The sequence below is a fragment of the Micromys minutus genome (genome assembly GCF_963924665.1).
Source record: "Micromys minutus genome assembly, chromosome: 17".
In the NCBI taxonomy this organism is placed as follows: Eukaryota; Metazoa; Chordata; class Mammalia; order Rodentia; family Muridae; genus Micromys; species Micromys minutus.
Genome location: NC_137952.1, coordinates 47,957,404 through 47,980,300, shown reverse-complemented (window position 1 = coordinate 47,980,300; position 22,897 = coordinate 47,957,404). Strand labels below are relative to the sequence as shown.

Sequence of the window (22,897 nt, the reverse complement as noted above, 5' to 3'; positions counted from 1 at the left end):
AAAATAGACTTTTCAGAGCCACATCCTCCGTGGGTTGCTTCAGTCAGCTAAGGCCCACTTCTGACATTCCTGTCACCTTCCAGCAGTACTGTGGGCTGAAGCTAGAACCTTTAGGGGCACAGTCTAGATGCAAACTGTAATGCTGTTTCATTATTTTCCTCCTATAAAAGGATGCAGACTACAGTCAGACCCCAGGGATGGCTATATGCCCTTGAACTCCCTAGATAGTTCCGGGCAAGATGGAAGTTGTTAATATGTTTGGTTAGTTGCATTTTCTAATAGTTATTACTTCTATTTGACCTTTTAAGTCAAGGTTTATTTCTTTTTAATTATGTGTATTATTTAAGGAGTCAGCACAAGCGAAGTAGGTTCAGGCATGTACGTGGAAGCCAGAAGAACACATTGGATCCTGTGGAGCTGGAGCTACAGGTAGTTGGGAGTCAGGTGATGTGGGTGCTAAGAACTGAAGTCTTCTGCAAGAGAGCAAACATTCTTCACTGCTGAGCCATCTCTCCTGCCCCTGTTCAGCTCACCTTAACAATACACATCTCCTGGAAGCTATACTACTACTCTTTTTTTCTGTCCCAATGTTTAAGTCACAGGGCTCTCAGGTCTTCCTGTTAGCTTAGTGATTCTAATCTGCTCTCTTTCTACCCTCCTCTTCTTGCTATGTTTTGTTCCCCTTGGAAGATATTTACAGCCATTTCCTTTTCAGACAGTCTGGGAGCTACTTGAACCTACCCTGATGCAGATCTCAAGGGAATGATACCTCACATATGTAGACCACATATACAGTCCACACAAAACGTGAAGTAAATGTAAATATTTGGTTAATGTAAAATACATACACATTATCCTTATTACAAAAGGTGCTGTTTTCACAGAACAAGAGAAAGGTGACTAGAAAAATTCATCGAGGAGTTATTCTTATCATCATAGCTAGGAGAAGGCGCTCATGAATACAGCACATTGGGAAAATTATAAGGAAATGTGTCTTTGTACATTGACAAAGGGTGTGAATTAGCATAAGTGCACACAGGGACTCTACCACATCTGTTAAGGTTGTGAACACACCTAAGCTTTTGCCCATCAATGCCGTTTAGAAGAACTTTCCCACAGCAATTGACTCCTGCAGCACTGGTGGACAACAAGGTAACCCGCAATGGGATGACCAGAAACCAGGCTGGGGACAGGCCCGTGTGCCATTGAGTGTCCTGTAAGGGATCTCTTGGGTTACAGAAATCATGCTAATAGCAAAAGAAAGAAAGACAAAGCAGAGGTGCTCAGTCGGTTCGAAGGAAGTGAGGAGGCCTGCAGATGCGAGCTGGGGACGTGTGCTAGCAAACGTGAGTCAGGGAAAATGATTCCCAGGACGTCATGGCATCTTACTTAGGGTTTCTGTTTCAGTGAAGAGACACTATGATTATGGCAACTTTTAAAATGGAAAGCATTTGATTGGAGCTGGCTTCCGGCTCCGAGGCTTAGTCTGTTGTCATCAGGGCAGGAAGCACGGGAGTGTGCAGGCTGACATCAGGGCAGGAAGCACGGCAGTGTGGAGGCTGACATCAGGGCAGGAAGCACGGCAGTGTGCAGGCTGACATCATGGCCGGAAGCACGGCAGTGTGCAGGCTGACATGGTTCTGGAGAAGAAACTGGAGTTCTACATCCAGATCAGCAAGCCGTAGAAGGCCACACCTCCTAACAGGACCTCTCCTTATGGGCCAAGCAATCAAACCTTATGTGTCTAGGGGGGGCCATTACTATTCAAACCACCAAAGAGGGGACGTGGAAGAAAGGGGGTTGTTGTTTGTTGGTTGGTTTTTATGTGTTGGACTCCTGCCCCTGCCTTCTCTGCCTCAGTGTGATGGACCACATCGCTCTGAAGCTGTAAATTATAACACACCCTTTCTTCTTTTGATGGCCTTAATTAGGGTATTTTATCCCAGCAAACAGAATGGTAACTAAGACAACAGGTTTTGAACCAAATCCTTACATTTTCTTATGCCATACCTGCACAAGTTTTTGATATACAGACATTAGATATTGAGTGTGGCCGTTCAGATTTGGTCATTTTGTGGAATTTTGTGGGGTTTTAGTCTTTTGTTTTATTGTTTGTTGTTGATGTTGTTTTCAATCAAGGACTTTCAAGGAGGTATACAGCTAGAAAAACAGAATTGTTGCAAGATGGCCTGAAACCTGCAATGTTGTTTTATCCTAAAACATAATATTTCAAATGAAGTCACTGCACTAACTGGTGTGTATATATATATATATATATAAAAGATATGTCTCGGTTTTCAGCACCAATGTTAGGAAAAAGATGAAGGGGGGTGGTGTATGCTCCATGGAGGTTCAGTGAGCCATTGGGGCAAGGGGGATGCCTCTGGGGAACCCATGATAGGAATCCCTTCCCCCTGAGGGGACCAGCCACATGATGGTATAGTACAGAATAGAGTTTATTCTGGGCATGGTGAGGAGGAATTAAGAGTGTAGTAGAGGCAGAGAGAGAGGGGGGAGTAGAGAAGTAGTGGAGCAGAGGCCGGCCATGAGCATGTGAAGGGGGGGGGGATAGGGAGAGGAGGGTCAAGGGGGATAGAGCAAGAGATCAAGAGGCCAAGAGAGCAAGAGAGAGAGGAGGGGGCAAGCACCCCTTTTTATAGTGTCAGGTAACTGGGGCGAAGCATGCCTGGCTGTTGCCAGGTAACTGTGGGGTGGGATTTACAGAATCCCAACACTAACAATAGTGGCTTTTAGAGGCAAGAAAATTAGAAAAAAGCCAAGGACAGTAACAAATCTATGGGCTCACTCAGTTGTTCCCACAGTCACAACTAGATCCCCAACTCTTCAACTACTATATCGTGGGCAATATTAATTAATAACTGTGCATAATCTGTGACTATGTCTAGATGTGAAAGTGGTGTCTAGCATCTGGATTCTAAACTTGACTTTGAACTTCCAGGATTTTGGAGGCATTGGATTCTTTGTCTAGCATGAATGGCAGAGTCTGAAAACCTGTAATTGAGAACAGGTACATCAGCGTACATTGGTAGAAAAGGAGAATTTTGCTTTTGTGCTCCCCTTTCTGTGCAAAGAGCAGGTGTACAAGGAAGAGAAGGTTGTCAAGGAGGAAGTCTGAGGGTGCCAGCCACCTAGTCAGGCATCCTCAATTAGTACGAAAACAGCATCTATGATTTTTACATAAAGGGGGCTGCTTAGCCAGTCACTTCAGTGCCTCTTTATCACTTTTGAATGTACTTATTTTGACAGTTTTTATTTATTCTTTTTGTTTCCTGGTGGTATATCAGAAATATGGCCCCATCTGGAGACAGCACACAACTTGATGTGTTTCATGTCCCTTCCAATCAGGAGTGACTACAGCTGTCGGGGGAGCACTGAAAAAAATGTCAATTAGCTATAAAAGTTCCACAAACAAGCATTATGTCTCTTTCTTACGAGTCCCTGGGCTCAGCTCAAAATTGAGCAATAATGTCCACAGTTAAAAATGGCTGTCGGGGGCCCCAGCACTCTCTTTCCCATTAATAATTGCTCAGCATTAGAGTCACCATTCCGTGTATGGTGGCGCACAGACCACTAATGGCGGCGTGTGTTAAAAATAACTCCGACTTCCATCATACCTGTGGGTGGGAAAATGCACTGACTGCCTCTCTCCCTACTGGATGGCCAGCAGGAAGACTCCTCTGAGGAAGCAACAATGAAGCCACCTGTGCTGTCCCCCACCTCCTTTGCCCTTCCCAGGCCTCTGGCTCTGGGCTTGTTTCCTATTCAGATTTAAAACTCAGTCTCATCAGGGTAGTTCTGGATCAGAAGAGAAACTGAAGAGCAATCGCCCCCTATCATTCTTGGCCACCCACCAAAATTTTAATGTGCATGTAGCCTTTATTTACTGACAAGTACTTGTTCCTCTGGGCTAACACCCCCTCAACCACCCCACACTGGAGGTTTCCTGTCTGCAAGTAAACAGACAACCTGGGGCCAGTGCCCTTGCCCTGTTGATTCATGGTAGGTAATAAAGCCTTAGGTGTGAACAGACTGCCTGGCCCACTGTAGCTTCCCAATTTATTTATTTCATCTTTTCAGCTGTGTGCAGGCATGGCTTTAAAAGTAATAATATATGTGCCTCTGTGTTCACACACGCATGTGTGTGTGTTTGTGTGTGTGTATGCCTTAGAACTGATAATTAACACTTTGATTGACATCACCCCTCAGCTAGCTTGTGGGGGGGGGGGTTGTTAGGGATTTGTAAGGATGCAGTTGAGGGAGAAGATACAGGAGCTCATTCTTTGGAGAGTGTCTAGTCTATTCTATTCCAAGCTAGAGAGATGGCTCTGCACACTAGCTCTCCAGGATGTACTCATTTTGTGCCTGCAGGCTGACTCTGGATAGAGAAAATGAGGAGCTGCTGGGTGGAGTACATGTTTATAATTTTACTGTTTTTTGAATTTTTGGTTTTATTTATTTATTTATTTATTTATTTATTTATTTATTTATTTATTTATTTATTATAAGTACACTATAGCTGTCTTCAGATACACCTGAAGAAGGCATCAGATCCCATTACAGATGATTGTGAGCCACCATGTGGTTGCCGGGATTTGAACACAGGACCTCTGGAAGAGCAGCCGGAACTCTTAACCACCAAGCCATCTTTCCAGCCCAATTTTACTGTTTTAAGCATTGCATTCACATCTATTTATCTTAACTTCTGAGGGTTTTAGTACCTGAGGCCCCCCTCTCTTTGCCCTAGTCCCAGCTCTGTCCTCACCCAGAGATGAGAAGAATTTGTTTTTGCACACTGACTCAGCCATAGTCCTAAGGCAGGGACCCACACTTGACAGAGTTGGGGACTTCAAAGGCTTCCACGTCTCACATGGAGACAGCATGAAGTGTACCAATAGACCTTGGCTCCAACTCTTGTCCCATAGTTATGTGACCTTAAGCAATCCCCCTAACTCTTCTGGGACTCAAGTTTCTACATACTAGGCTGGGATAATAATGTGGAGTCAGAATGTGACCATGAAGATTAAATGGAATGGGTTATGTCGTGTGGATGTTGGTGGACTGAATAGTCAGTGTACAAAAGGTGGCTTAAAGCAAGTGAGGATTTACACCCTTATGTTGCTCTCTGCTGTGCTCGCCCCGGTTTAATCGTTTTACTTTCTATGTTGTGTCCTGGTGATGTGTTCAAAGGTGTATGCTTGTGACCAAGGACTCAGGGGAAATGTGTGAAGCTTCTCCATATCCTGTTCTACTATGCATAGAAGAAATATCTAATGAGAGTTTCCTGCCGGTGTGGAAAGAGGTGTCGTTAACAAACTGCTATGGACTCATTGAAACTGGGCAGTATGATTCTAAACCCACTGAAGGAGTGTCCCAAGCCATTTACACTGTCAGCCTCGAGCCTTTAGGGGGCCAGGCCAGGTCTCAAGGCCAGGAGTCCTTGATTCTATAAAAAGAAAAAAAAGAAAAAAGAAAAAAGAAAAGAAAATTAGATTGTAATTTTATTGTGTGTGTGTGTGTGTGTGTGTGTGTGTGTGTGTGTGTGTGTGTGTGTGTGTGTTTGGGGTTCGTATATGTCAAATGTGTACTTGCAGGGGCCTGCAGAGGGGTTTTGATACTCTGGAGCCAACATCAACACAAGGAACTAAACTCCAGTCCTCTAGAAGGGCAGCAAGCCTTTTAACCAGAGTCCCCTCTCTAACACCCCAGAGACTTTTGAGTAAAGAGTCAGGTATGCTGATGGTTGCCTGAGTCCTGCCTTAGCTCTCCAGGGGGTTAGGGGTTGGACACAGCAAGGAGAGCTGTTGTTTCCTTCTGCTGTGTTTCCAGGACTGGCCCATGGAAAGTAGATTGGTTTATAAATGTTGAAATGTCAGGATGTTCTGGATCATCAGGAGAAGCCAGGCTGGACCCAGGAGGACAAAACCTGAGCTGCTGAGGGAGAAGTTTATATAATAGGCAACTGCTCACTCTATGGAACCTGAGTAGTGAGAAAAACTGAAATGCTGTGAATGTCTACACTGGAATAAAAGATGCCAGTTCAGATGGCCCTGGCTGGGTTCAGCAGGATGAAAATTCACTCTCCGTTAAGGCAGGCCTGCACCACTCCATGCTTTAAAGAACAAAGACCTCTGTATCTCTCTGCACCACAGACAGCAGCAGAAGCGTCCACAGAGTGGTCATCCCCCTGCCTGCCCTTTACAGCTAGCACTGTTCTCTTGTCGGATTTATGACGTTTGGACAATCGTTCCCCACTTCTGCCTACTGAGCCTTTCTTTAGTCAAAGCAGGGCTACCTGGGTTTCCTGGCTCATTCTCTGCCACCAGCAGCTCCCGGACACAGCTGAGCTCTTGTTCTGAATGAGAATGGTCTAGTGAAAGCCTGAAAAATGCTATCAGAAGTGAAGAGGCCAGCGAAGGCAGACAGCCAAAGACCGAGAGGTATGGGATGCTGAGCTGCTGTTTAGATAAATGACTGTGTTTACAATGACTTGTAGAGGATCTGCTGTTCTAATAGCTCAGCTAATCGTCACCTCCACCATGGTTTACTTTTGGAGAGATAAAAATCAGGAGAGAGAAATAACATGCTGAGGTTTATTAGTTCCTTCAGATTTATGTTTCTAGCCTACACCTCCTCAAAGGACTCTGGAACCCAGTATCCCACAGTCTCCTTGGCATCTAATAGGGAAATCAAACTCAACTGCTATTGTTCTGGCCTCTTGCCCACAATGCACCTCTGCTCAGCCTGTAGCAGCCCCCCTTCCCATCCCTGTCCTCTCTCTCTCTCTCTCTCTCTCTCTCTCTCTCTCTCTCTCTCTCTCTCTCTCTCTCTCTCTGCTGGCCAAACCACCTCTGCTTTTGTCATCCGTCACATCTGATCGGTCGGATGCTGCTGTGCTAGACTCATCTGAAGTCTGACCACTTCCCATCCCCTTCCCTGCCACCTGTGGTCCTGCCCACCATTATCTGTAGGGTGTTTTGTGATGATGGCTTTTCAGGAGCATCTTTGAGTTTCTCCCTAAAGATCTGTCGTCACAGAGAGAAATTGTCAGCTAGCCTTTTATACCACTCTAGTGCCCATCAACCCTGTAGCAGAAGCTACAGCCACCTTGGCCTTCTTGCTGACTTCCCCGGAAGCCAACCCTACCCCAATCTCAGGACCTTTGCACTGGCATTTTTCATGCCTAAAGGACTCTTCTTCCAGATATATTCAAGTCCTTCCATAGCCTCCAACCTTTGCTCGAATCAGAACTGCTGTTAAAAATGCTGCTTCTCACATTGTTTCTGCACAGCTTTGTCCCTCTCCCAGGAGCCCTGTGTTTTACTTAATACTTTCTGTTTACTGTTTGTTTCCTCTGAGTAGAAATTACAATCTCCAAAGGCAGATGTCTATGTGCTTTGTTCCCCGCTGTGATATCAGAACAGGTACCTGGCCCAGAGGAGGCACTTGATAAACCTTTGCTAAAGGACTGTGTGAGGGAGTGTTTCACCCACAGTGGGCCAGGTGCACAGTAAGGGATGGCCGTAAGACTCTTACCTTATGTGACCCCAAATCTGTGCATCACTGGACTGGTGCAGTCTAGTGAGCAGTGGGAAGGAGATGGGTCATCCAAAGCTGCTTTTCTACCACATGGGGAGGAGGAATCAAAGAAAGTCATGTTCTACCACAGCGAATGATGCTGGGACTGGATCTCAGTGAGTGAGCCAGTGAGTGGAACTTTACCAGACCACAGAGCAGAGTGACAGAGATGGCCCTTGAGTCTCAGCAGCTTTTTCTCAGCATGCTGATTTAGGAGTCAGGCTTAGTCCCAGGGAAAGGCAGATCAGGATTTATTTGTGGTAGTCATGCTGTTCAGACAGTGCATGCCCCCTGACACATAGAACAACAGTCTGATAGCATCCTGGGACACTGGAGTAACAAGAGATTCAGGCTGCTCACCTACTGTACTGGCTGCTTTTGTGTCAACTTGACACAAGCTGGAGTTATCACAGATAAAGGAGCCTCAGTTGAGGAAATGCCTCCATGAGATCCAGATGTAAGGCATTTTCTCAACTAGTGATCAAGGTGGGAGGGCCCAGCCCATTGTGGGTGGTGCCATCCTGGGCTGGTAGACCTGGGTTCTATAAGAAAGCAGGCTGAGTAAGCCATGGGAAGCAAGTCAGTAAGTACCATCCCTCCATGGCCTCTGCATCAGCTCCTGCTTCCTGACCTGCTTGAGTTCTAGTCCTGACTTCCTTTGGTGATGAACAGCAATGTGGAAGTGTGAGCTGAATAAACCCTTTCCTCCCCAACTTGCTTCTTGGTCATGATGTTTGTGCAGGAATAGAAACCCTGACTAAGATACCTACTAAGACTAAAAACTGTTTCTCTTGAGAATACCTTGGGCAAGGTGACCTTAGGGCTCCGTAGTCACCATCCAGAGCATGATCTACAGAAACCACATGCTCCAAGCTTCCCTTGGGTTCCCAAGGAGTTCTGCTTTCTAAAAGAACCTCTGGCTTGTGAGTTTCCTTTAAGTCAAAAAGTATCTATGGAATTAACTTGGTCTTTTGACTGACCACAGATGCCTGTGGAATAAAAAGACCACTGGGTGCTTGTTAACTTCTTATTTCACAGGTAGAAAAGAACAAGTCAAGGAGGATGAGAGGGCAGAAAAGTCAGAGAGAAAGAAAGGAAGAGGGAGGGAGTGAAAGAAAGACATCGAACAGATGTTGCTTTCTGGCTTATGGGCCTCTGGGCCTCAGTAAATCCCACTGTTGCTTGTCTGGAAATGCTTTGAGAGTTCTCATCAGATGGAGAAGGTATACCAGTTAACTATTTCTGGAATAACAAGGTGCCTTTACTCTTAGTAATCTAAAGCAGAATTAACCTATTGTTTCCTGTAATTTGTTTGTGTTGATTGCTTGTTTTGTCTAAGACCACCAGTTCAACAGAGGAGTCAGGAAGATTTAGATATCCAAGATGGCCTCTTTTATATCTTTACACACTTTCACATAGAAGTTGATGCTTGTATCTCAGACTCTGGAGTTTAGTTGCCTGATGGACCAGATTCCTTAGGGGAGGTGGTGGCAGAAGCCACAGATGCTTGTAGACTAGATACAGGTACTTCTAGCTTTGCTTTCTCTCAGTTTCACTGATAACAGTCAGTAAGCCCAGCCCAAACTTGAGGGTCAGAGTCCATGCTACCTCCTGATAGGAGGAGCTTCACAGGTTCTGTGGCCTGTGTAACCTACCATAGTTTTTCTTCACCCACCATAATTGATAGTCTTTGAATACAAATCTCTCTTCCTGATAGGGACACTTCACAGCAAATGTTATGATATCATGTTTGTATTTTATTCTACAGGAAGAAATCTATAGGTACCCACCAATAATGGATTTTTTGTTCAGATTTAGTCTTAGTTCCAGGGAACTCATGAGAAAGGCAAGACTCACTGGCCTTGGTGTATGTGAAGAGGCAAAGGAGATGGCGAAGAGAAAAGCAGAGCAGTGATTTGCTGTATTTTCTGGCCCACCAGAATGCTTCTGCTGGCTTTTCCCAGGATCACTCATTCTGCCAACAGGCTGCCTTTATGTTAGGCCCTCATTGCCTTCTCTGCCAATTTCTCTGCAGGAGGAGTGTTCAAAGCGTGATTGTCTGAGGACAAGATTGCCTGAGTCAAACTCCACCGTATTAGCACTTACGAGGCCTCTGTTAAATCTCTGAACACTGTGCAGACCCTCCCAGTCCAAATTTGTAATTCCATCTCCTTTATTTCTTGTCTTCTTCAAAGACACTAGCCGGAGTTTCCATACATGCTGTGACACAGATCCAGTGTCTTAGTTAGGGTTCCGTTGCTGTGAAGAGACATCGTGACCAAGGCAACTCTTAAAGAGGCTTGAACTTTGATCCATTATCGTCATAGCAGGAAGCATGGCAGCATGCAGAGAGACAGAGTGCTGGAGAAGGAGCTGAGAGTTCTACATCTTGATTCAAAGGCAACTGCGAGACACTGGCATCTTCAGACAGCTAGGAGGAAGCAGCCTACCTCCTCACTGTGACACACTTCTTCCAACAAGGCCACACCTCTGAACACTCTACAACTCCCTATGTGCCAAACATATTCAAACCACTAGACCTAGGTTGTGTGCCCAATAAGCACTGAGCCGACACATCCATCCTTAGCCTTCTACCATCAGCAGGTTAGAGGCGGGGATCCCAGTTTCCAACTCTGGTTTTGGCCTTAAGTATTGAAAACACACATTCTTCCTTCCCTAGAGCCATAACATAAATGAAAGCAACCCTTAACTTCAGTTTGTTTCAGTTTAACATGGGGACTCTGCATCTATCAGAACAGTGTGTCTCCTTTTCCATGGTCAGAAGATTTCCCCCGGAGGGTAGGTCTCTCATCAGCTATGGTATCTCCAAGACCCATCTGTAAAGGAACTACCTCCTGCTGTTCACACTGGGTTTAATCTTCTTTCCCTGAGTGTCAACAGGACATAGTGACTTGCTCCTAACCACCGGTGGGATCAGAAGTGAGGCGGTGTCACTTCAGCTAGTAGGCAATTAAAAGCTGTGACTTTCCTCCTAGGTATTATCTTATGTTTTCTCCTGAGTTTCTTACCATGGGAGAATCCAACAGCATTAGTTTAGCTTTCTCATTGTTGCAACAAAATGCTTGATATTTACAACTGATAGGAATGTACTGGTCAGTTTTTGTCAGCCTGACACAAATACATATGAAGAAGGAATCCCAGCTGAGGAATTGCCTCTATCACAGGCAAGTCTGTGGGGAACTTTCTTCATTAATAATTGGTGTAGGAACATTACCCCCACAATGTGTGGTATATGAAAGAGAGCAGGCCATAGGAAGCAAGCCAATAAATAAGCAGAATCACTCCACTTTCTTTACCACAGGCTCCTGCCCTGAGTCCTTGTGTGGATTTCCTTCAATCCATAGACTGTGAAGGGTAGTTGTAAGAGAAAATAACCCCCTTCCTTCTCAAGCTGCTTTTTTAAATCTTGATGATTATTTCAGCAATGTAAATCAAACTAGGGACAGAAAAAATATTTGATTTATAGTTTCAGTCAATGATCATTTGGTCCCATAAAACTGGGTCAAATATTAAGGCAGGGGAAGCTTGTGAAACAACAGAGATGTTCACTTCATGGTAGCCAGGAATCAACAAGCAGAACATAGGTAAGGGCTGGGGTCCAGGAACCCTGAAATGCCCAACCCAGTAACCTTTCTATAGTGAAGCCCCATTTTTTAGTTTCCTTCTTCCTATGCATGTTTATGTTTGTACCAGGTTGACAAACCTCCCATAACAGCACCATTAGTTATGGATCAAGTGTTCAACACAAGAGTCTTTGAAAAGCACTTTACAGAGATCCAGGGATGCAGGCCTGGTGAGACTTTGCTGCAAGTAGTCAGGGTGCAGAGAGGTCTGGGCCGAGTGTGCGGAAAACAACCCCCTCCATTGGTTCAGGGGAGCAGGAACTCTGCCACAGGGACAAGGTTTCCACCCAGAGAGCCCATGCGTGCAGACCAAATGCTCAGGCCATCTGCAACGAGGAACAGCAGAGATCCAGGGACACAGGCAAGATACATGGGAGAGACGGGAAGCAATCACTGACAACAAGACCACGTATAATCACAGAAAACAAGATGGCAAGAGGAAAGCGAAATAACTTACCCAATGAAAACAAAGACAACCTGGCAACACCAGAACCCAGCTCTCCCATCATAGCAAACAGCAGAGTGCCAAACACTCCAGAAAAAGAAGACTCAGACCCAAAATCATACCTCAAGATGATGATAGAGATCCTTAAACAAGAACGGGAGAAAAAGCATAAAGAAATAGAAGGTTTTAAAGAGGAAACAAGAAAAACACTCAAAGAAATCAAAGAACTAGAGAAAAACAGAACGAAAGAGATGAAGGACTTGAAGAAGGAATTTAAAATGGAAATGGAAACAATAAAGAAAACACTAAAAGAGGCAACCCTGGAGGTAGAACACCTAAAAAAGAAATCAGTAGTCACAGATGCAGGCATCTCCAACAGACTACAAGAGATGAAAGAGAGAATCTCAGGGGTCAAAGACAACATGGAAAACATAGACAAAACAGTCAGAGAAAATGCAAAAGCCAAAAAGCCAAAAACCCAAAATATCCAGGAGATCCAGGAAACAATGAGAATTCCAAACCTAAAGATAATAGGAATAGAAGAGGGCAAAGAATATCAACTAAGAGGCACAGTAAATATCTTCAACAAAATCATAGAAGAAAACTTCCCTACCCTTAAGAATGAGATGAGCATAAAACAAGCCTACAGAACTGCAAATAGAGTGGACCAGAAAAGAAATTCCTCCCGATACATAATAGTCAAAATGCCAAGTTCCCAAATCAAAGAAAGAATACTAAAAGCAGTAAGGAAAAAAGGTCAGGTAACATATAAAGGCAGACCAATCAGAATCACACCCAACTTCTCAACAGAGACTATGAAAGCTAGAAGATCCTGGAAAGATCCTAAGAGAACACAAGTGTCACCTCAAGCTGCTGTACCCAGCAAAACTCTCAATCACCATAGATGGAGAGAACAAGATATTCTAGGACAAAACTAAATTTACACAATATCTGACCACAAACCCAGCACTACAATGAATTATAGGTGGAAAACCCAATTCAATGAGGGGAACCACCTCATAGTAAAAACAAGAAAATACCTAAGCAAGAAAACCAAAAGAAAAAAGACACACAGGCACAATTCTACCTCGAAAAGCAAAAAGAGTAGGAAACAGCAACCACTACTCCTTAATAGCTGTTAACATAAATGGACTCAATTCCCCAATAAAAAGACATAGGTTATCAGACTGGGTACATAAACTGAATCCAGCATTTTACTGCATACAGGAAACTCATCTCAGAGACAACAACAGACAGTATCTCAGAGTAAAAGGTTGGGAAAAAACCTTCCAAGCAAATGACCCCAAGAAGCAAGCTGGAGTGGCCATTCTAATATAGAATAAAGTGGATTTTCAACCAAAAGTTATCAAAAAAGATAAGGAAGGACACTTTTTATTCATTACAGGGAATATTTGTCAGGAGGAACTCTCAATCCTTAGCGTATATGCTCCAAATACAGGAGCACCCATATTCATAAAAGAAACCCTACTAAAGCTCAAAAAATACATTACATCCCAGACAATAATAGTGGGAGACCTCAACACCCCACTCACATCAATGAACAGATCATGGAAATAGAAACTGATCAAGGACGCAGTGAAACTCGCAGAGGTTATAAAACAATTGGAATTAATAGACATCTATGGAACATTTCATCCTAGAACAAAAGAATATACTGTCTTTTTAGCACCTCACAGCACCTTCTCCAAAACTGACCATATAATGGGTCACAAAACAAGCCTCCATCGATATAAGAAGATTGAATACTCCTATGCATCCTATCAGATCACCACGGTCTAAGGCTGGTCTTTAGTAACAACAAAGACAACAAAAAGCCCACACATACATGGAAACTAAGCAATGCTCTACTCAACAATAGCATGGTCAAAGAAGAAATAAAGAAGGAAATTAAAGATTTTCTAGAATTTAATGAAAATGAAAACACAACATACCCTAACCTATGGGATGCAATAAAAGCAGCATTGAGAGGAAAACTCATAACTCTGAGTGCTTCCAAAAAGAAACTGGAGAGAGCATACACTAGCAACATGACAGCACAGTTGAAAGCTCTAGAACAAAAGGAAGCAGATACACCCAAGAGGAGTAGAAGGCAAGAAATAATCAAACTCAGAGCAGAAATTGACCAAATAGAAACAAAAAGAACCATTCAAAGAATCAACAAAACCAAGAGCTGGTTCTTTGAGAAAATTAACAAGATTGATAAACCCTTAGCCAGACTAACTAGTGGGAAAAGAGAAAGTATACAAATTAACAAAATCACAAATGAAAGTGGAGACATAATAACTGAAACTGAGGTAATTCAAGAAATCATAAGATCCTACTACAAAAGCCTATACTCAACAAATCTGGAAAATCTGGAGGAAATGGATGAATTCCTAGACAGATACCATATACTAAAGTTAAACAGGGACCAGGTAAACCATCCCATAACACCTAAAAAATAGAAGCAGTCATCAAAAGCCTCCCAACCAAAAAAAGCCCAGGTCCAGATGGGTTCAGTGCAGAATTCTATCAGACATGTATTGACAACCTAATACCAATACTCTACAAAATATTTCTCAAAATAGAGTCAAATGGAACGCCACCTAACTCATATTTCGAGGCCATAATAACCTTTGTTCCTAAACCACACAAAGACCCTACAAGGAAAGAGAACTTCAGACCAATCCCACTTAAGAACATTGATGCAAAAATACTCAACAAAATCCTTGCAAACCGAATCCAAGAACACATCAAAACGATCATCCACCATGATCAAGTAGGCTTCATACCTGGGATACAGGGATGGTTTAATATACGGAAATCCATCAACGTAATCCACCATATAAACAAACTCAAAGAAAAAAAACCACATGGTCATCTCACTAGATGCTAAGAAAGCATTTGAAAAAATTCAACACCCCTTCATGTTAAAAGTCTTGGAAAGAACAGGAATCCAAGGCCCATACCTAAACATAATAAAAACAATATACAGCAAACCAATAGCCAACATCAAACTTAACAGTGACAAACTTGAAGCAATCCCACTAAAATCAGGGACTAGACAAGGCTACTCACTCTCTGGAAGTCCTGGCCGGAGCAAATAGACAGCAAAAGGAAGTCAAAGAGATATAAATTGGAAAGGAAGAAGTAAAACATCACTGTTTGCAGATGACATGATAGTGTACTTAAGTGAACCCAAAAATTCCACCAGAGAACTTCTAGAGCTGATAAAGAAGTTCAGCAAAGTGGCTGGATATAAAATTAACTCAAACAAATCAGTAGCTTTCCTCTACTCAAAGGACAAACATGTGGAAAAAGAAATTAGGGAAAAGATACCCTTCACAATAGTCACAAACAATATGAAATACCTTGGTGTGACTCTGACTAAGCAAGTGAAGTACCTGTATGACAAGAACTTCAAATCTCTGAAGAAGGAAATCGAGGAAGATCTCAGAATATGGAAAGCTCTCCCATGCTCATGGATTGGAAGGATCAACATTGTAAAAAGGGCCATCTTACCAAAAGCAATCTACAGACTCAATACAATCTCCATCAAAATTCCAACCCAATTCTTCATAGAGTTGGAAAGAGTAATGTGCAATTTCATCTGGAATAACAAAAGACCTAGAATAGTGAAATCCATCCTCAACAACAAGAAAACATCTGTGGGAATCACTATCCCTGATCTCAAGCTATATTACATGGCAATTGTGTTAAAAACTGCATGGTACTGGTGTAGAGATAGGCACGTGGATCAATGGAATAGAATAGAAGATCCAGAAATGAGCCCTCACATATATGGTCATGTGATTTTTCACAAAGGAGCTGTAAACATTCAATGGAAAGAGGACAGCCTATTCAACAAATGGTGTTGGTCCAACTGGTACTCAGCATGCTGAAGAATGAAAATAGACCCTTTCTTATCTCCCTGTACAAACCTCAAGTGCAAGTGGATCAAAGATCTCCACATTAAACCAGGTACACTGAAACTATTAGGAAAGAAAGTAAGGAAAACCTTAGAACACATAGGTACAGGAGAGAATTTCCTGAACAGAACACCAGTGGCTCATGCTCTAAGGTCAAATATTGACAAATGGGACTTAATGAGATTGCAAAGTTTCTGTAAGGCTAAGGACACTGTCAAGAAAACAAAATGGCAGCCAATAGAGTGGGAAAAGATCTTTACCACCTCCACATCTGATAGAGGCCTAATGTCCAAGATACCAGAGAATCAAACAACCCTCTTAAAAAATGGGGTACAGAGCTAAACAAAAAATTCTCAACTGAGGGATATTGAATGGCAGAGAAGCATCTAAGAAAGTGCTCAACATCCTTACCCATCAGGGAAATGCAAATCAAAAAAACCCTGAGATTCCACCTCACACCTGTCAAAATGGCTAAGATCAAAAATTCAGATGACAGCAGATGCTGGCGAGCATGCAGAGAATGAGGAATACTTCTCCACTGTTTGGGGTTGTAAACTGGTACAACCACTCTGGAAATCAGTCTGGCCGTTCCTCAGAAAATTGGACATAGTACTACCTGAAGACCCTGTTGTTCCACTTCTGGGCATATACCCCAGAAAAACACCAACATACAACAAAGATACATGCCCCACAATGTTCATAGCAGCCCTATTTATAATAGCCAGAAGCTGGAAAGAGCCCAGATGTCCTTCAGTAGATGAATGGATAAAAAAATTGTGGTATATTTACACAATGAAGTACTACTCAGCTATCAGAAACAATGACTTTATGCAATTCTTAAGAAAATAGATGCATCTAGAGAATATCATCCTGAGTGAGGTAACCCAGTCACAAAAGAACAGACATAATATGCAGTCACTGATAATTGGTTAGTACCCCAGAAAGATCTTAACACCCCAGAAACAACTAACTCATAGCTATATGAAGTTCAAGAAAAACAAAGGCCAAAAAAAAAAAAAAAAAAAAAAAAAAACAAAAAAGAAAAATCATTATGTTTAGTCTTTACACACCAAGAAAACTTTGACTATTTCCAGGTTATATGTTGTTTTACATGAACTTTATGCTCATTGTAACTAGTAAGATTTCAATGCATCCTCTCAAACCTTTAAAAAAAATCAAGTACTGACAAAAATGTATTCATATACTTTTATGCAAAAATGCTTTTAAAATCTGTACATTTATCTCTGTTTTTTAAAATAAAGTTGTTCAATTTAAAAAAAAAAAAAAGAAAGGTAAAGGTACTTTACATTATGGTCATAATAGCAGAGTTCTGAGACAGCTCTGTGGAAAAGTGAACATCAGCCAAAGCCCAACAATAAAAATAAAACAAGACAAAACAAAACAACAAAACAAACTTCAGTAATAATAAGGCAAGAATAGAATGTAATGAAAATGATTATTTAGGGAAGAGAGAATTTAAATATTTCAGCCCAACTTTGGGATCCTGACATGTGCTTTGAGTTTACATTGGGATTGGTGGTGATTGGTGTGCAGAAGTGAGCAGTCTCAGTTCAGTCCTTGAAGAGGTTCTCATTGCTTAAGGGTTCAGAGATATGTTGCTTCTTGAGGGTGATGGCATTATGGGCTGGTATGTGTGTGTATGTGTGTGTGTGTTTGTGTTTGTGTGGGGGGGGAGGGAGGGAGGGGAGAGAGAGAGAGAGAGAGAGAGAGAGAGAGAGAGAGAGAGAGAGAGAGACAGAGAGACAGAGAGACAGAGAGAGACTCTGTTGTTCCTGGAATCCATAACATATAAGTGTTGAGGAAACTCACTGGAGACTTCCAGGTACCTTTTTGGAGGTCAGGGACAGGGTGACATAAAGCCAATAGTAAAATGCCTCAGCGGCTCTTACCTCCGTGCATTGAGCCTTGAAGGGGGATGAGATAGGTCAGATATCACCAGCTTTTAGACAGACACTTATTGAATGATTAACATGTCTACATGCAAAGGTAAGCAGGAGTCCGTCCCAAAGTAAAAAAGACATATAGACCTGCTTAATGAGGCGTGTCTACGATCACAGAACTTGAGGAAGAAAGATTGGTTCAAGTTCATAGCCTGCCAGGGTTATCTAGTGAGACCCATCTAAAAGAAAAACCAGAAGAGAAAAGAGAAGATATAAGAAGAGACAGATATGAAATGCAAGCAGAGGTGCCACGCTTTTATCTTGCCTTTAGTTAGCTTGTTGGTCCAACCAAAGAGTCCAAGCAACTGGTTTTCAGTAAAAGCAGTAACTAACTACTGGTAACAACAAGGGATGGTGGCGGGTTGGCTGATTCTCTGATCACAGCCTTGAAGGAAAGTTAGCCAGCACCCCATGGCTAAGCTACTCCTGGCTTCCTGACCTCAGGACCCAGGAGATTAAATATCCTTGTTCTCTCCAGCTGCTCAGCCTAGGGAGAGGCAGGCCATTTGTTACACAGAAAGAGGTGGTTGCTATGCCATTCCTTCTGCATCTTCAGCTACTTCCTGTGGACAAATGTACACAGTCAAGGGGCACCCCTGAACAGCTGTTCTGAATAAAACTAGAAGAGCCAAGAAAGAGAGGGGATGAGACACAGGGAGGGGCGAGGGGCATCTGGAAGATGTCTTTGGCTCCTCAGCCATTTGCTCTGTGTTTCGTCCCTGAATGCCCAGGTTTTTTAGAATGATCAGCCAAGCGGAAAACAGTCTTCTCAGGGTTAAGATGGCATCGACAAGTAATTTAATGCTTTCTTTTGATTGGATTAGTGGCTAAGCCATTGACTAGTCTCTCCAGCTGAGACAGGGAAAGTTTAGCCCAGCTAAATTAAATCTCTTCGGCATCATTGGTTCAAACAGCCAACTCGCCTCTGCACCAGATGCTCGGAACATTGTTGTTGTTGTTGTTGTGAAATGTGAAGAGAATGAATTCCCCTTTTTTAGGTGGGACGACTGATCGACTGATCGCCTTACCTACCCAGCATGATTATCGCAGCACATATGGTTTAGAGGCGCTGAGAAAGGTAATGGATCTGCCGGAATTAGCACCTGACTTGGGCAAGCACCGGAGCAGAAACTCTCCCTCCTTTTAACACGCTGGCTCAGTGAGGCAGGCCAAGCCTCATAATCATCATTGATTATCTCATTCGGCATGACTCCTGGGAAATCTTGGGTGAAAGAAAATTGAATCCGATATTTGCGGCCGCTGTTGTCAAAGAGACCACTTTCAGATTAATTCCAGGATGACAGCAGCCCAGACAATGGAGCCCTGCAGTAGTGTGACCATGGGGGCTGCCAGGCACAGAGGGAAGGTCCACCTCTTGTGAGCCGGTGTGTCTAGAAGGTGACTTTGGAGCAAAGTGCCATCAGGATGTAGAGGATTAGTCACAGGGGGTGGCTCCTTCACAGATGAGCTTGCCCCCATCTTACTGGTGCAGGGAAGGAACTGATTGTTAAGAAAGGTTAATTAAACCAGACTTGGGCCCCATTGTTCCTGTGGGTGTCCTCGGCTCCCCAAGGAGGATCCTGCTGCTGAGGCACTCAGGGAAGTGCCCCAGACACAAACAGAATGAACCCTATCATGGACCCTAGGTGGGTCTTTCCAAGGAGTCCCTTGACTTTAGGGAAGGAGGATGAATCAGCAAAACTTGAAAAGGACAAGCATTTGTTTAGAGAGAGACAAAGATTGGGGCTGGCAAGTCCTCTGGAAACCCAGTGGTATCACTGATAGAGAGGCCAGCACTGACTGAATTCTCTGCTACACACCTTCCTAGAAAGAAACCCACAGCAAGTGCAGACTCTCATCTCCTTAATATTGTTTAGTTAGTTAGCTGTGAATGTGTGTGTGTGTATGTGTGTGTGTGTGTGTGTGTGTGTGTGAGTGTGAGTGTGTTCATTGTAGTTTGAACCAGGATTTCACATGAGCTAGGCAAGCGCTCTACTAAATGTCCAGCTCTCTCACTGTTCTTTTTCAGATATGATGTTCCGTACTTCCCTGGGCTAGTGTGAACTGATTGTTAATCTCTGAACAGGGTTTGACCTTGAACTCCTCCTACCTCAGTTTCCCAAGGAACCAAGATTAGAGGCCTGTGCCAATAGGCCCAAGCAAGAATCATATATTTCTGATCCTGAGAAAGGAGACTCCCCCAAAAGGGGATTCATCCTTTTTCTCAGGGGATCTAGACCATATGTATTACAATTCCCAAAAGGGCATTGTTGTCTGACTATCATGGGCAATAAATATCATACCTGTCAGAAAAAGCAGATAGAGTGAAATGAGTCTTCAGGAACAACCTGGTTGGCAAGTCGTGCCTATGGGTGTCATCAGGTAGTGTGGGCAGGACATTCAGGTGGTGCTATTTATCTAGTACCTTACCTTGTGATAAACATAGATTTGCATAAATGACAAAAGGGATACAAAAAGAGAAGCATTTCTGTTTCAGAAACTCATTCATCTTAGGTATTTGTTCTCCTCTCAGGCTTGCTCTTTGCTTGCACTTTGAAGGACTAGCCCGTGTGGCTATGTGTCACTGGCTGTCCCTTGGTCTATCTAGCAGGGTTTGCTTGACAGAACCTGAAACAGTTCAGAATACATGTCTCCCCTCCTTTCCCATAACTCTTCCCCAAGCACTGCCAGATACAAACACAAGGGCCAGCTTCTGAGAGGGGCCAACACTGCACATACCATAGGCAGCTAGGTTGAAGCTGCAACTCTGTGAGACTTTGACTTGAAACAATGCACCCACTTGGCTTCCTGTACCACTGCTGTCTTGGTTTCCAATTTAGTCTCAGAGTGCTTTATGCTTTATACCCCTTGTGTGCTTTCTGTCATCCATTTAGCCCTTTTCAGAGGCAGGAAGGACCAAATAGGGGAAACCCAGAAGAAAGCTCATGCTCCTAACCATATTTGCTCGAGAGTTTCTTGCCTTTAGAGTTAAGAATTAGCTGCAATTGCAAATCCTTTATCAGGGTCCCTCGGAAGGATACCTTTGATTCATGGGAGGTCTAAGTAGGTGCAATCCATTCAGTGTATGCTGACCTTGGAAGCCAATAGCCAATGGACTTGAAATTCTGGTTTATTTCAAAGAAAATATTCCTTATAGGTAGATTTTTACCATCCATGCTTGAAGTATCTTTCATGACATGGATGGATAATTGGTAACTATCACAGGAAGGAGAAATTATTCTATGTTAACTTCCTCTCAAAACTGGAGGCTGGGCGATCAGAGTTACGAGCTGACTGTGTTATCCACCTATAGAACAGCTGCTGGACCGAGCTGAGGCTGGGTAATAAGTTAGAGTTCGGACACAGTCTTTAGGTATGTTGCCTACTTTTCGGCAAGGACATGGCAAATCAACAAGACAGGAGTGTTTTAGAGTCAGAAAGACCCAGAAATCCTGGGAAATCAATTCAGCCTGAAGCATCTGACATAATATTTAGTCCACCTCACTCTAATTATCCCCAAATTACAGAACTGCTGTGACTTTTCAGTGAAATTATATGTACAAGGGGCCCACTGGTAGGTTTGGTGCGTAGTAGGTATTCAGCGATGGTATTTGTGTTTTAACAAATTGCTTGATTGAAAATAGATTTTGTATGTATTAGGAAGGTTGGAAGAAGAGTTTGGAGGAATTGTACAAAACATGGCTGGTGTTTCAATATAACTCGGTGTAGCCCTTGGTCCTAGGACACTGCCTACTCACAGTAGAAATTCTATGCCTGTGGTCTGGAGGAGAAAAAGACAAGGTGTACGTGAGGAGTCCATTGTCTCATTGGAATCAAAAGAGAGGGAGGGAGCGAGAAATAAAATGGAGCTAGGTCTGTGAAATTCTATATTCTGCTGTGATTTTTGTAACCTTTAAAACTGCAGACAAATAGTTCTTATTTATTCAGGAATTGCTTGTCAAGGTTGGCCTCTGTTGAATTAAGGGCCACTCAGATTTATCCTCTGTATGAGGCCAATTAGCTTGTTCTTTTAGTCCTAACTTCCCCAATCATTAGCTGTGCAGTTGGGACAAAGAACCCCTGGCCTATCTCCAAAGGACTCTCAAAGTCCTCTGCTCCACCCGGACCATCATAAAGACAGAAAACAAATGAAAGCACAGGTGTCCCAAGTTAGAGATTTGAAATGGTTCCTCTAAGCATTTCTCCATCTCTGGGTCACATATCAGATATTTATATTATGATTCATGACGGAAGCAAAATTGCAGTAACGAAGTAGCAACAAAAATAATTTTATGGTTAGGGGTCACCACAGCATGACGAACTGTATTAAAGGGTCGCAGCATCAGGAAGGTTGGGAACCACTGATGTATCATGACCAAACCTGGGGAGAGGACCTGTAAGACCATGGGGTACTGAGGATTTTAGATAATTATCCCATTTCCTTACAAGATGACTTGTGCTGTTTTTTTTTTTTTTTTTTTTTTTTTTTTTTTATGGTTGGTTTGTTTTTATCTCTTCCATGATCTGAATGCAGCTTTTAGCTAAACATTTTTCTTGTAAAAACAAACCATCCCGTTTTATTCGTCTCTGAGCTTTAAGAATTTTGAGGCCCCATTCGCCGAGCCACACTGTCGAGAAATCAGCTGCCAAGCCCCCCCACTTCCTGATGTTCCTCACCCATCCCTCCTTCAGACCATTTCCACTGAGGAAAAGGAATCCTATCGTAAGTCCGCTACCCAGAACCTCCACACTTTCGACCCCTTTGCTGATGCAAGTAAGGGTAATGACCTGCTTCCTGCTGGCACTGAGGATTGTATTCATATAAGAATTCAACAGAGTAACGGCAGGAAGACCCTTCCGACTGTCCAAGAGATCACTGATGATGACGATAAAAAGAAATAATGAAGGCGTTTAAGAAGTTTGCCTGCAATGGTCCTGTAATCCAGCATCCAGAATATGGAGAAGTAACTCAGCTACAGGGTGAGCAGCGCAAGAACATGTGCCAGTTCCTGACAGACACTGGACTGGCTAGAGATGATCAGCCGAAGGTCCGTGGGTTTTGCGTGCTTGTGGCTCTCTGAAGCTTAAGTGAGGATTTCCTTGCAATGAGTAGAATTTCCCTTCTGTCCCTTGTCACAAGTTTAAAAACCTCACAGCTTGTATAATGTAATCATTTGGGGGCTGCTTTTAATTTGGACTAGTGTAGCTCCTTCATGCAAAGAACAAAACAAAGCAAAACACAACAACAACAACAACAAAACCCAAAAACAAAAACAAAAGACTGAAAAGAGCCAAAAAAATTTTTTGGAAAATTAAACCAGT

General features: G+C 43.0%; 1 pseudogene across 1 annotated transcript; it reads left to right on the top strand.

Annotated features, from left to right (window-relative positions):
• Positions 1-17,605: 17,605 nt before the first annotated feature.
• LOC308431465 (eukaryotic translation initiation factor 1-like) lies at positions 17,606-22,656 on the top strand (annotated as a pseudogene). The gene is made up of 3 exons: positions 17,606-17,621; positions 18,574-18,653; positions 22,175-22,656. The product of its transcript is annotated as a eukaryotic translation initiation factor 1-like (transcript).
• The last annotated feature ends 241 nt before the right edge of the window (positions 22,657-22,897 follow it).